Source organism: Macrotis lagotis, chromosome 4, assembly GCF_037893015.1.
Source record: "Macrotis lagotis isolate mMagLag1 chromosome 4, bilby.v1.9.chrom.fasta, whole genome shotgun sequence".
In the NCBI taxonomy this organism is placed as follows: domain Eukaryota; kingdom Metazoa; phylum Chordata; class Mammalia; order Peramelemorphia; family Peramelidae; genus Macrotis; species Macrotis lagotis.
The window spans coordinates 82,776,942-82,790,197 of record NC_133661.1 but is presented as its reverse complement, the minus strand read 5'-3'; the positions used below and the strand labels follow the sequence as shown (position 1 = coordinate 82,790,197).

At 37.2% G+C, this 13,256-nt stretch overlaps 1 pseudogene; it reads left to right on the top strand.

The window, feature by feature from the left end:
• The window catches only part of LOC141521144 (E3 ubiquitin-protein ligase MARCHF5-like), a 59,972-nt pseudogene extending 54,056 nt beyond the window's left edge, over window positions 1-5,916 (top strand).
• The last annotated feature ends 7,340 nt before the right edge of the window (window positions 5,917-13,256 follow it).

The window sequence follows — 13,256 nt, the reverse complement described above, 5'->3', positions numbered from 1 at the left end:
CTCTCCTCACTCTTCCTCAAATTGCAATTTTTTCCATAAGTCACAGAGTTTGGGAGCTGAAAGAATAAAAATTATTTTTGACTTGAACTCATCTTTGACAAACCTGACAGGAAAAAAAAAATACTAGTTCCTGGCAGTGGCAGGGATTACACTGGGAATGATAAGATTGTTCTTGGTTTTAGGGAGATGACAGAAAGGGCATCTTGAATGGCAGGACTTATTTAAAAGACTCACCAAAGTCATCCCTCTTTGAAAGGGTTCTAACTTTTCCATCACTAGTTCTCTCCTCTCCTGGAGCTGTTACTGTATAGAGATCAGCCTTTGGAAGGGACTGCAGGCTCCTCTAGTCCAGTCCCATCATGGGAAGTGACCTTTACTTAATGAACACCAACAGCAGTTCCTTTCCTGTGGCCTATGTTTTTTGAGGGGACCTGTCTCTAAAAGAAGATGTTTTCTGTTTGGCCTCTTATCAGCCGAATCGCCTTGTGTAGGGCATTCCCCTCTTTGACACTGGTAGACTCTTCCACGGGACCAAACATAGTTAAAAAATACACTTTTACTTGAACCTATTTCTCTACCAAAAATCTCAGTCCAACCTTAGAACAATGCACCAACTCTTCTGGACCTACCTCCCCTTCCCTTCTGGTTGCTTCTAAGAGCCATCCCCCCTGCCAAGTGACTGGACTAGGCAGCCTCCAGGGGGTGAGGTCGAACTTGAGTCAAACAGAAGTTCCTCTCTTCGGTGTTCGGGATTCTTCAGAGCTCACTCACCCCTCTTCACAACTTCAGGTTTCATCCACTCTCTTCGTCCCCACTTTCCAAATAGCTACCATGGCACTGCCATTGCTCACCTCCACACCTTGACCCTGACTGGAGCACTGACTTAGCTCTAGTCAAGCTGGAGTTTCCTTCCTTCTTGGCTTCTTCAGGACTTCAAGAGGCCTCTCCTCATTCCCTGACTGATAGTGTTTTGCCCTTCTGAGATTACTTTGTAAATATCTTGTTTGTCTTTTATGTACCTAGTTATTTTTAATTGTTTCCTCTCTCAAAATGTAAGCTCCATGAATGCAGGGAGCGGTTCTAACTTTGTACCCCCCCCCCCCCCCCCAGCATTTAGTCTAGTACATGTTTATTGACTGACTTTCTAGGTCTCTGATGGAGTCAGGAAAAACTGGCAAGACACCTTTCCCTCCTCCATACTACTCATAAAAAAAAAAGAAACATGAACACCAATTTTTCTGTACCCAAATTTAAACTCAAGATTTAAACTTATACTTTCCTGAGCCTGTCCCACTTTGTGGTTGGAGAAAAGCCTTTTTCAAACTGGGAGGTAACAAGACTGCCAATTTGCAGTAACAGCTGCAAGGAATGAGATCCTTCCGGGCTTTGGGTGAGAAAAATGGCTGATCAGGAACCCTTCTTTGGGAGTGGGGCAGGGACAGAAAATGGATTCTGGGTGATTCAGGAGACAGGAAAAGAGAGAGGGAGAATCTACAGGCATAGACTAAGGGCTGACAGGAGATTGGAGAAGCTATTTGCTTTAAAATTTATTTATAGAGATTGAAACATATTAACTACATCTATTCTTTTGTTTTATGTTATAAAATAGCAAATATTCTTGTTTCACAGGTGGTAGGCCATAAAGAAGGTTTGGATGTTATGGAAAGAGCTGATCCTTTATTCCTTTTAATTTGGACTTCCCACTATTCCTGTTATGCTGATATTAGGCAAGATGATTCGCTGGGAAGACTACGTTCTAAGATTGTGGCGCAAGTACTCTAATAAACTACAGATTTTGAACAGTATATTTCCAGGTATAATACCCAAAAACTGTATGTTTGTAGGAGACTGTAATCTTTTTAAGTCTTAGAATAATCTCATAGAAAAATGTATTTGAAATTTTAAAATGCACATTGAAATTTTGAGATATAGTAGAAATTATTTAAGGGGGGAGGGGGAAGAGAGAATAGCTAGGAGAAAGTTCACAAACTGTCAGAATATTAAAAATAGATAAAACTGGCTAAAAATTATTTGAATTTTCCTTTCTTTACATTATCAGTATTGATATATTTCAGTTTATTTTCCTAGGGATTGGATGTCCTGTTCCTCGTATTCCAGCTGAGGCAAATCCTTTGGCAGATCATGTCTCTGCCACTCGAAATTTGTGTGGAGCTCTTGTCTTTCCCACTATTGCTACGATAGTTGGAAAATTGATGTTCAGTTAGTGTTAATTCTAACCTACAAAGGACAATCTTGGTAAGATTGCTTTACTTCTGCTTTGTCAAAATTTTCAAAGCAAAAGGGCATATCTAGAAAATCAAATTTGTGTGTGTATACACATACATGTGAGTCAGTTAGGGCTTACAGTACATATATAGTCTGTAGCATTTCTATATTTATATTTTTGTATATTGTGGACTGTTTACTCCAAATGAAAATGAATTGAAATATTATTTCTCCATTATCTTTCTCCTTCCTCCATTTTTCATGGAGTCTACTGACAATAGTATACCCTCCAGCACTCTACCCTCTCTAGACTTAGAACTAAAGGCAAGAGAGATGAATAAGAACAAGCTAAAATGTAGTGAGGCACCTCCAGAGGGTCCCAACCTCAAGCAGAGAAAGGATAGATTAATTTGTAGTCATCTGACCTAATCTATAGAGAGCATATATCACTTGAGCTGAATATAATTCCTTTTCCTGATATAAATTTCTTTTACCTGGGTTGTTTAGTTTTTAAAAAAAAGAGGAGACACTAAAGCTGTTCTATTGACTTTGAAAGATTTTCTTTTGCTTGCATTTTAGGGTGGAATTGCTTTTGTTGCCATAAAAGGAGCATTTAAGGTTTACTTCAAACAGCAACAATATTTGCGTCAAGCACACCGCAAAATTCTTAATTATCCAGAGCAAGAAGAAGCATAAGGGTGTGACGTCCCATGGTTCAACCGCCTCATCTGGGAGTCTGTTGTGGTGTTCTGGTACCATCATTATTGCACAGCAGTGAAGACTTGTGATAAGCTGCTGCTCCTATATTTTTAAGACATAATAATAAAGCACTTATGGCAGGGGAAATCCTCTCAGTAATCACGGAACCTAAGAATGTGATTTGTTTTCATTGTTTTCTATGTACTTCCTTTATGGCAGTCAACTGAACCATTTTCTTAGCATGATAAACTGGGTTTTTTTGTGTTTTCCCTGGACAGAAGTGTAAAGATCAAATTGTATAGTTATTGAAGAGGGCACAGGCTATTGTATGCAAATGCCTCTTTTGTACATTTGTATGTGCACTATTTTCTTACACAGAATCATCAACTCAACAATAAGAATACCATAGGATTTCTTATTTCAGTAAATGATTTCAACTGCAGAACAAGAGCATGTGTCAATATGGAGAAAGTAGAAATGTTAATATGGAGGAAATAGAAATTCACTTTGAGTTATGAAATTAGATATGAAACCAAAAGTGAATAAAGCCACTCAATTGCTTATCTAAACAACCTAGATTATTTTTCAAACAGTATGATATCCTCTCAGATATAGGAAAATTCAGAGCTTCCAGATTATTTTATTGCTACTAAATCTATATAATGTTGGCATCTCATAGTTCATTATATAATTCTGACTGTTCAGCGATCTAAATTATATTATGTCATCAACTCCTTATAACATTAAAATTTCTGTAGATTTTTAAATACTTCTAGAAATTACTATAATATTGGAACTATAAATCTACATGTCATTTGAGCATAGAGAAGCAAGTTAGACTTTTCCTCTCTACGAACAAGTACTGAGAGTGATTTGGAGATGAGTAGGGAAGCAAATTCAAGAGAGGCTTGGAGCTAGCCAGCTGTCTTTGGGTCAGTAATGAGGAGATGAACATTAAAAATGTGACGGCCAGACATCAATACTGAGTCTCCAGGAGACATTTAAGATCAATTCTTTGGACATAAACCAATGGATTGTGGAAGATAAAGTCTAATAGTTATAGAGGTTAGTCACTAGTCATCTGGTGATTGAGGCTAACACGTGGATAATTATTTCTTTATTTTGTTGGTTGACATAGCCATTTTCCAAAGAAAATTGTTCATTTTGAGCCTCTTTCAAGCAGCAAGAGTGGCTATTGTATCATCTAGTCATTCAAAATGGATTTTTGTTTTCACTGAATAAAATTAAATGCTTTAAAAAAATTATACTTTAAGAAACTATTTTTCTGTATTTTCTTGTTCACAGTAGCATATCTAATGCATGACAAACAATAAATATTTTCCCTTCTCTAAGAAGTGATTGGCTATAGTAGGAGCAGTGTTGAATTGGAATAATGTATGTTGATCTTAGTAATTAAAGACCTGGTATCTTTTCTATAATATGAATATAATAAATATTGAAGTAACATAACAACATATAGAAATGGTGTGTGTGTATAATGGCCATTGGATAGCTGTAGTTATCAACAAGAAGATAAAGAAATTAAATAGTGAAATTCAGAAATTGTACTTTTTCCAAAGGGGACACTTAAAATTTTTTTTTGTCTCTGGGAAGTAATTTTGATTAGGCAGCTGCAACTTTTAACATATACTGACTTTGCTTTCAATTTTTGACAAGTAACAGAAAATGTTAATAAACAGTTTTTACACTAAAATTTAAAAAAAAAAGAATACCCATTTTCTCTTAATACCTAGGTTGGTGCCTGACTGTTCTGGGTAAAAGTGATTGGGGCTCTTTCTGAGTGCCAGGGAAGAGTCAGCCTTGAGAACCTAGTTTCAGGGTGACTAGAGATAAAGCATCCATGGAGTTCCAGGTGTTCTCCCTTCACTTCAGTGGACCTCAGAGCAGTTATAATAGCAACAAGACACAAGTTAGGGTAGTTAGTAGAGAAATGTGATAGATATCCAACCAAGGAAACAGTAGCATTTCAAAATATAAATATCTCTTCAGGGACAAAGTGACCTATTCTGAGCAATCTCCAAAGTACTTTTTACAGGGCATGAAAAAGGTAAAGCTGGGAGATAAGGAAAGTTAGGAAAGTGAGGTTTAAAAGGATGTAGAAGACTGATCAGTGAGTTAGAAGTGGGTGAACATTTTGGTGTTTTTTATTTTTTTTATGCTTGCTTTTCCATATTTATTTCTGGTTTCTTTATTGTTTTGAATTTTTTCTATAAAACAGTGAAAATTGATGTAATTTTTTTTTCAAAATACCTTTCAGAGTAGCTGAAAATTACATGAAAGCTGAGGAATATTTAATTAAGCTTAGTGACTTAAGTTGCTATCTTGCTTAATTGTGCTGTAATTTTTTAAAACCTTTGTTTTAATATAGCATTTAATCTCAACTGATACTGGATTAGACTGAATAAAGAATTTTTGTGTTCTGTAGGTGTACTTTCTCTTGCAGACAAATCATGGAAAAGCATAGTTTCATTTCTAAGCCTATAATAACCACTTAATTTCTCTATTAGTTATTAACAAAAGGTTTTTTTTTTATTTTGGCATTTTCATACATATAATTTTGTCCAGACCTGTGATTCTGAGAGAGAGAGAGAGAGAGAGATCTGAGGTGCAGCTAGGTGGTGCAAGGGATAGAGCACCAACCCTGGAGTCAGAAGGACCCGAGTTCAAATCCAACCTCAGACACTAATTACCTAGCTGTGTGACCTTAGGCAAGTCACTTAACCACCCCATTGCCTTAAATAAAGTTGATATCCAAACCATCTCTTTAGTGCGATATTAATGGTTTCATAGTGATTCATTCAGACTACTACTACTGCTAAAGAGCAGAGTTCAGCTATATTATATGGAGAACGAGTCATGCAGAGCACACAGAGGTAGCAGTAGTCCTTATCTTGCTACATTTTTCTACCTTTACAAATGAAATTTTATAAGACGCTATGATAGGGAAATAATTCTACCAAAATTTTCAAAAAAAGTAACCAGAGTCTAAAATCTCTGAAGAGACTTTGTAAATGAAAAGAAAAAAAAAAGGGCTCCTTAATCATTTGTGTAGTTTTCTCTGATTTCAGAGGCATAATTATTATCATTACCAAATAAAAATAAATGGTCGAAAAAATGACTTGGTTACTATTAGGGCATCTCTACATCCCTAGTTTGAGATCACCCATCATCCTTTTGAACCAGTTACTAAAGTGTAATTGTGTTTTTGGAATCTTATGAGGCCATAATGTGAAACAATAGATGTGATACAAAAATCTGAAAATAAGAGGAATATGTTAACTTCTACAAGTGCTTGAAAGGACATCATGTGAAAAAGAAATTGGACATGTTCTGCTTGGTGCCAGTGGGCAGAGCTAATAGAGGGAGATAAGAAAAGGCTTAGCTTTTGAACCATATGAAATTAAATGCCTTGGGACCTCTTTCATTCAAAGATTTCAAGTAGGGGTTGGATACCATTTATAGAGGATGTTTTCAGAGCTAACTTTTGTCAAGATACTTTTGAACTTGATCCCTGAAGTTTCTTCCTATCTATATGGGGTTTTTTTAGGGGTGTTGGATCCCCCTTCCTTGTTCTTACTCCTTTGGTGATTTTAGGCAAATAGCTTCTCTCCTTGGCCTCAACAACTGGAGTAAGAACTCATTTTCAACAAAAACTGCTGAGGAAACCAGAAAGCAGTCTGGGAGAAACTAGATATAAAAATTATATCAAGTATATCAGTGAATTCAAATGCTATATTACTGTGGGCAAGAATTCCTTAGAAGAAACGGAGTAGCCCTCATCATAAAAGGAATGAGAAGTGCTGTGGAAATAATCTCAAAAGTGACAATATCTGTCACTAAATCAGTTATCCAAGCCACTGATGCTAAATAGGCCAAAGTTGATCAGTTCTACTTAAACATTTAGAAATAATACCTAAAAGAGATATGTTCATCTAAAGTAGGAATCAAAAGATAATTCAGATAAAATTGACCTTGGAGTATTAAACGAAGCAAGGCAGAGACAGCTTTGTAAGAATAACTTGGTCATAAGCAAATGCTTTTTCAACAACCCCAAAAGGTTGGGGCTGCTAGGTGGTGCAGTGGATAAAGCATCAGTCCTGGAATCAGGAGTACCTGGGTTCAAATCCGGTCTCAGACACTTAATAATTACCTAGCCATGTGGCCTTGGGCAAGCCACTTAACCCCATTGCCTTGCAAAAATCTGAAAAAAAAAACCCAAAAGGTTGGACATCACCAGATGGTCAATATTGAAATCAGATTATACTTTGCAGTTAACAAGACCTGAAGCTGACTATGGCTCAGATCACAAAGTTCTTAATGCAAAATTCAGACAAATTGAAGAAAACAGAGAAAACTATCAGAAGCATAGATATGACCCAGATAACCATCCTGGAAGTGATTAATAGATTTAAGGGATTAGATCTGCTAGAGTGCCTGAAAAAATATGGATAGATGCTCAAAATATTGTACAGGAGGCAATAAAAAGCATTCAAAAGTAACAAAGCAACATGACTGGCTGATGAGACTTCACATAGCCAAGGGAAAAAGGAAAAGATATACCACAACTGAATGTACAATTCAGAGAATAGCAAAAAGAGATTAGGTTTCCCTTAAATGAATAATGCAAAGAAAACAATAGAATGAGAAAGGCAAGATCTCTTCAAGAAAATATCAGGAGTTATCAAGGGAACAGTTCATGTACAAATGGACATGATAAAAGAAAAATGGTAGGAATTTAAGGGAAGCAAGGGAGATTAAGAAAAAGTGGTAAGAATATATAAAAACTATACAAGAAAGATTTCGCTGATAATCACAATAATGTGGTGACTGATCCAGAACCAGACAACCTGGAGAATGAAGTGGGCATAGGAAGCATTGTTAACAATAAGGTTAGTGGAGGTGATAGAATTCCAACTGAAAATAATGCACTCGATACGCCAGTAAATTTGTAAAACTCAGCTGTGATCACAGATTAGTAAAGATCTGTTTATGACCCAGTCTAAAAAGGACAATGCCAAGGAATGTTTAAACTACCAAGCAATTGTATTCTTTCATATGCCAGTAAAGTTATGCTTAACATTCTACAAGCTAGGCTTAAGCCATAGGTGAACCATGAATTATCAGACAAAGCTAGTTGGTTTTCAAAGAGACAGAGGAACTAAAGACTAAATTGCCAATATTTTGTGGATCACAACAAAATGTGACAAGTCCTGAAAGAGAAGAATATTAGATCAGAATGAGCATACTATTTTTCACTTTTTTTGGTGGGGGGGGAGCTGTGCTTTCTTTCACAACATGAGTAACATAGAAAATATGTTTTGCATAAGTTACTTATCAGGAATGGGGGAGGAGCAATTTGGGACCCCAAATTTTAGAAATGAATGTTGAAAATTGTTTTTTACATGTAATTGGGGGGGAAATAAAATAATATTTTAAAAATAAGGACCACCTTAGATCTGTCTAGACCCATGTGCATGGACCAGGTTTTAGTCCAGAGAGCCTGGCTCCTAAAAAGGGTAGGTTATAAGCTCTTAAAAAACTAAAACAACCAAATGGTACTGTGGGTGACCCAGCGCAACCCTCTTTTAAGATGAGAAAATTGGGGTGGCTAGGTGACGCAGTGGATACAGCACCAGCCCTGGAGTCAGGAATACCTGAGTTCAAATCCGGCCTCAGACATTTAATAATTACCTAGCTGCGTGGCCTTGGGCAAGCCACTTAACCCACTGCCTTTCAAAAACTAAAAAAAAAAAAAAATGAGAAAATTGAGGCAGATAATGATTGTTACTTGCCCAAAGGCCACGATTTGCTACATAACTAATTGCATATCACATGTACCTATAATAGTATTTATCCTTGTTAAAAACTGTATTCTTGATATCATGTCTCCTTGACCACTAAGTATAATACTCAGCACACAGAAGGGGCCTAATAATTGTATAGGATAGGACCAACATATATAGGCAGCATGACATAATGAAAAGAATGCTGGACTTGTATAGATAAGATCTAGGTTTGAGTCTCTGCTTTACTACTAAACCTGTCCACTTGTCATTTAACTACTCTGAGCCTTCATTTTTTAAACCCATCAAATAAGCATATCAACATTTCTCAGGACTGAGAACTAGATAAGATCATCAGATACTAAAGCTGGGGACAACCTTAGAAAAGCTTAGACCCTGACATCTTAATTGTATGTTGTGTTCCAAATCCCTTTGGCAGTGAGTCTAATAAAGCCTAAGTCCTTCCTCAGAATATGTCTTTTAAGTGCATAAAATAAAATACATATTTTCATTTTTATATGTAAATATTGGTAAATTAATATAAACTAATTTATTAGCATAGTTAATTACAAGTTTAATTTTTTTAATTTGTAATTATATTACAAATATTACATTTATAATTATAAATATTAACATCTTTTTGTCTTACTGTTGTTTATTATACATATAATTTTTTAAGTACTTTTTTTTTTAGGTTTTTGCAAGACAAATGGGGTTAAGTGGCTTGCCCAAGGCCACACAGCTAGGTAATTATTAAATGTCTGAGACCGGATTTGAACCCAGGTACTCCTGACTCCAAGGCCTGTGCTTTATCCACTATACCACCTAGCTGCCCCTAATTTTTTTTTTTAAACTTCACAGACCCCAGGTTAAGAACATTTGCTCTAGTTCAACTCTCTCATTTACAGAATAATGTTAATGGTACAAACAGGACTTTGCACTCATACCTTCTGGTTCTCCATCCAGGACCCTTTCTGTTATATCCATAAATGTACTTTGGAAGCATAAAGTCCTACATTGATACTTCTGATTAAAGTCATGGCTACTCTGTGCCCCAGAAAATGGTCTATGTGAGCTGCCCCGTGGCTGCTTGGGGCACTCCTATGTCCCTTCTGGCAATGAGCCTCTGAGGGCTTAGCCAGTCTATTCTTCAAACCATTTTTACAACGAATCACCAAACCTGGATATGAAACCTTTTCACATGGGTGTGGGATCCATAGAACTTACTCTGCATCTTCTAAAACCTTCTAGAACAGGGTCACATCCATGCCAAGGGTGGGAGTACATGTTCAAATATCAGCTATTGTTTGTAACTCAGGAGGGCCCTAAATGAGCATAATTGTTATAACAAAGGGCTTGGGTAAACAGTTGATAGAGTAATTTGGGGTTTTGATTTTGTTTTTTGTTCTTAGGAAATTATATAAGTGAAATTTCATGTAATGACTGCCCATGTGTCAGTGCTGTCTCTGAATCAAAAATATAAATCTTAGATACATGTTGCCCTATTGTTAGTCTGGGAAAATTCTCATTTCCACAGCACTCTGAGGTTGTCAAAGCATTTTTCTCATAACCCTGTGATATAGGTAGTGTAAATATTATTGCTCTCATTTTCCAGAGGGGAAACAAAATGACTGGTCCAGGGTAGCACAGTTAGGCAGTGCCAGAAATTTTTGCCCAGTGTCTGTCTTGGAGTGGGGTTGGGGAGTTGGAGTGGAAAAAGTCACTGAATAAGATCATTTCCATAATCATATCCTAATTCTTAGAAAAATGACTAGAGCTTGAAGTCAGCTTCATATTTATCTGGGGACAAAAGTGCCAGAAATCTGGCAAGTTAGATGGAGAATAAAGCTGCTCCAGATGGTAGTATACAGAACCCTTCTCTGCTCAGCCCACCTTTGTGTGTGGCATGAAGTTCATCGAAGGGCACAGTTTAACAGCACCAGAGATCAAGGGAGACTAGAATGGTAGGAAAATGAGAAATGATTCTAGTTGAAACAGCAACCATGGCCAGGCTCTAGCAAAATCTGTCCATGACCAGACAAAAAAATTCCTATGAACATTGTTTGGGAACATCCTTATGTTATATTCTATTTCTAGCTCCAAGGCATTCAGCAAGAAAAGTGGTCACCCACACTCCAATGAGAAAATAAAAATGAAAGGGCCAAAAGTTGTAGGTTTAATGTAGAAGGTAGGTTGCAGGTATGAGGGAAAATTAGTCAGTGGCTCAGTTCCTGCCCACAATAGGGTGGATTACATTCAACCAAGATATTTAAGCAAGGCTTGCTGGCTTTGGGAAGCTAATACTATAACTGTACTAGCAGAAGCCTCTGAAGATAGAGGGCAGGAGACAGCATCTTATCACAGTTTTGCTTGGGGGGGGTGAAGTGGCAGTGGGATCAGGTGTTCTTGAATGTATTTCCTTTCATGTCTGATAGTATGTTTTTCTTTGTCCTGTGAGTTCTGGGGAGTTTTGTGCCTGGCCATGTTCTGGAGCTGCCCATGGTTCTGACATACATTGTTCTTCAGTAACAGTTCTCAAATTTTTTGGTTCCTGAACTTCTTTTATGTGGGTTCTCTCAATTGATGTTTATCATATTAGGAGAAAAAACAAACTTAAAATATTTTATTCATTCATTTAAAAATAACAATGAACCCATTACATGTTAACATAAATGTGAATGCATTTTTATGAAGAATAACTTTTCCAAAGCAAGATTTGGTGAGAAGTGACATTGTTCCACATATTATTGCATAGCTCTTAAATTTCTATCTTAATAAAGGACAGTTAGATTTTCAGACCTGCTTCTACATGCAGTCTTTTATGATAATTATTTTGGTTAAATCCAGTCTCACCCAGGTATATAGTTTAAAACAGAAGGAATATTTTTAATAGGAAAATTAGGTATGGTATGACAATAGTTTTGATCTTTTGGATCCCACTTTGAGAACCTCTGCCCCATAGGATGGTAATTTGTGATGAGTTGACCTGTCATAAGACAAAAAGAAAATGGGGCCTGATATGAAGAGCCAATCCTACTTGCCACTGCATAGTAATTGAATTTTGTCTTTGGTGCCTTCTCAGTCCCTTCCTGTGCCCTATTTCTTCCTCTCTCTTCTACTCCCAGACACAGTTGCTTGTGATCACAGGGCTGATCACATTCAAAGCTGTTAGAAATTTTAGAGATGATATTGAATAGAGGAAATAAATAATTCATAGAGAGGGAAAGTGATAACTTTTGGTTGTCCAAAACCACACCTTGTAACAACTTGTCCTGAATTGCTCATGGTCCAAAATGACTTTTGTTTCTTATTCTTCCCCTTTCTCAACTCCTGACAGTAAACTGCTGTTTACTTAATTCGGTCAACTCAGCAAGGTATTGACAAACTGAGCTCCAAGATAAATTTCAGCCCTCAAATGTCTATCCTAGAGAATTCCCTAATGTTTGTCCCTCATTCTTGAAGACCAAGACATCAGGGAAGTGATGCCATAACAAGCACCTGAATTAAGTTTGAGTGAAGAAGGGCTATACTAAGTCACCAGCCTCACTTTCTTCTCCAGAGCCATCTGGGTCTAGTGGTCAGATATGATCAGGACAACTGAAGATGGCTCTGGATGTGAGGCAATCAGGGCTAAGTGACTTGCCTAAGGTCACGCCAAGTCAAGTATCTGAGTTGGATTCAAACTCTTGTCCTCCTGACTCCAAGGTCAGTTCTCTATCCACTGTGCCACCTAGCTGCCCTGAATTATAGAATTAATGACCATTGTGAGCCACATTTAAAAAACCTGTTTTTTCTCCATTTATACCTAGTCACTGAAAAGAGTCTAATGGTATTTTGATACTTCCATCATGTGAGCACCCCATCCTATAGTGCTGATCACAGCCCATCACTGACTTCTCAACCTATGTTTCTCATGCCCAAGTCCCCCCATAAATCCTCCCCAGGGAGACGCACCCAATATGCTGGAGGTTACTCTCTTGACATTGCATAGAAATCAAAGGAGGGCAAAGACCCTGACAGTTAAGTTTCTGGACTCACTTCATTTTCAGGTTATCTGGTCCACACATTGTTCTCTACACATGCCACTCCATTTCCTCTCTTTGTGTCTCTGCCTAGGCTATCTTCTATTCCTGGACAGTTAATCTTTCTTCATCCTTGCTTTTTAGAATGCCTACAAAACTCTTTCTCGGCCTTTTAGAAATATTAAGTAAATTTTTCCTTTTTTTTTTTTTAAGGTTTTTGCAAGGCAAGTGGGGTTAAGTGGCTTGCCCAAGGCCACACAGCTAGGTAATTATTAAGTGTCTGAGGTCACATTTGAACTTAGGTACTCCTGACTCCAGGGCCAGTACTCTATCCACCATGCCACCTAGCCACTCCTATTAAGGAACTTTTTAAGAAACCCCACCTCCAGCCTTCAGATAACAAAGTAGACCAAAAAAAAAAAGTGAAAAATGTAGGCAAGGCTGTAGAAAAGCAGGTACATTAAAGAACTATAAAGTGGTAAATTGGTCAGCCATTCTGGAAAGC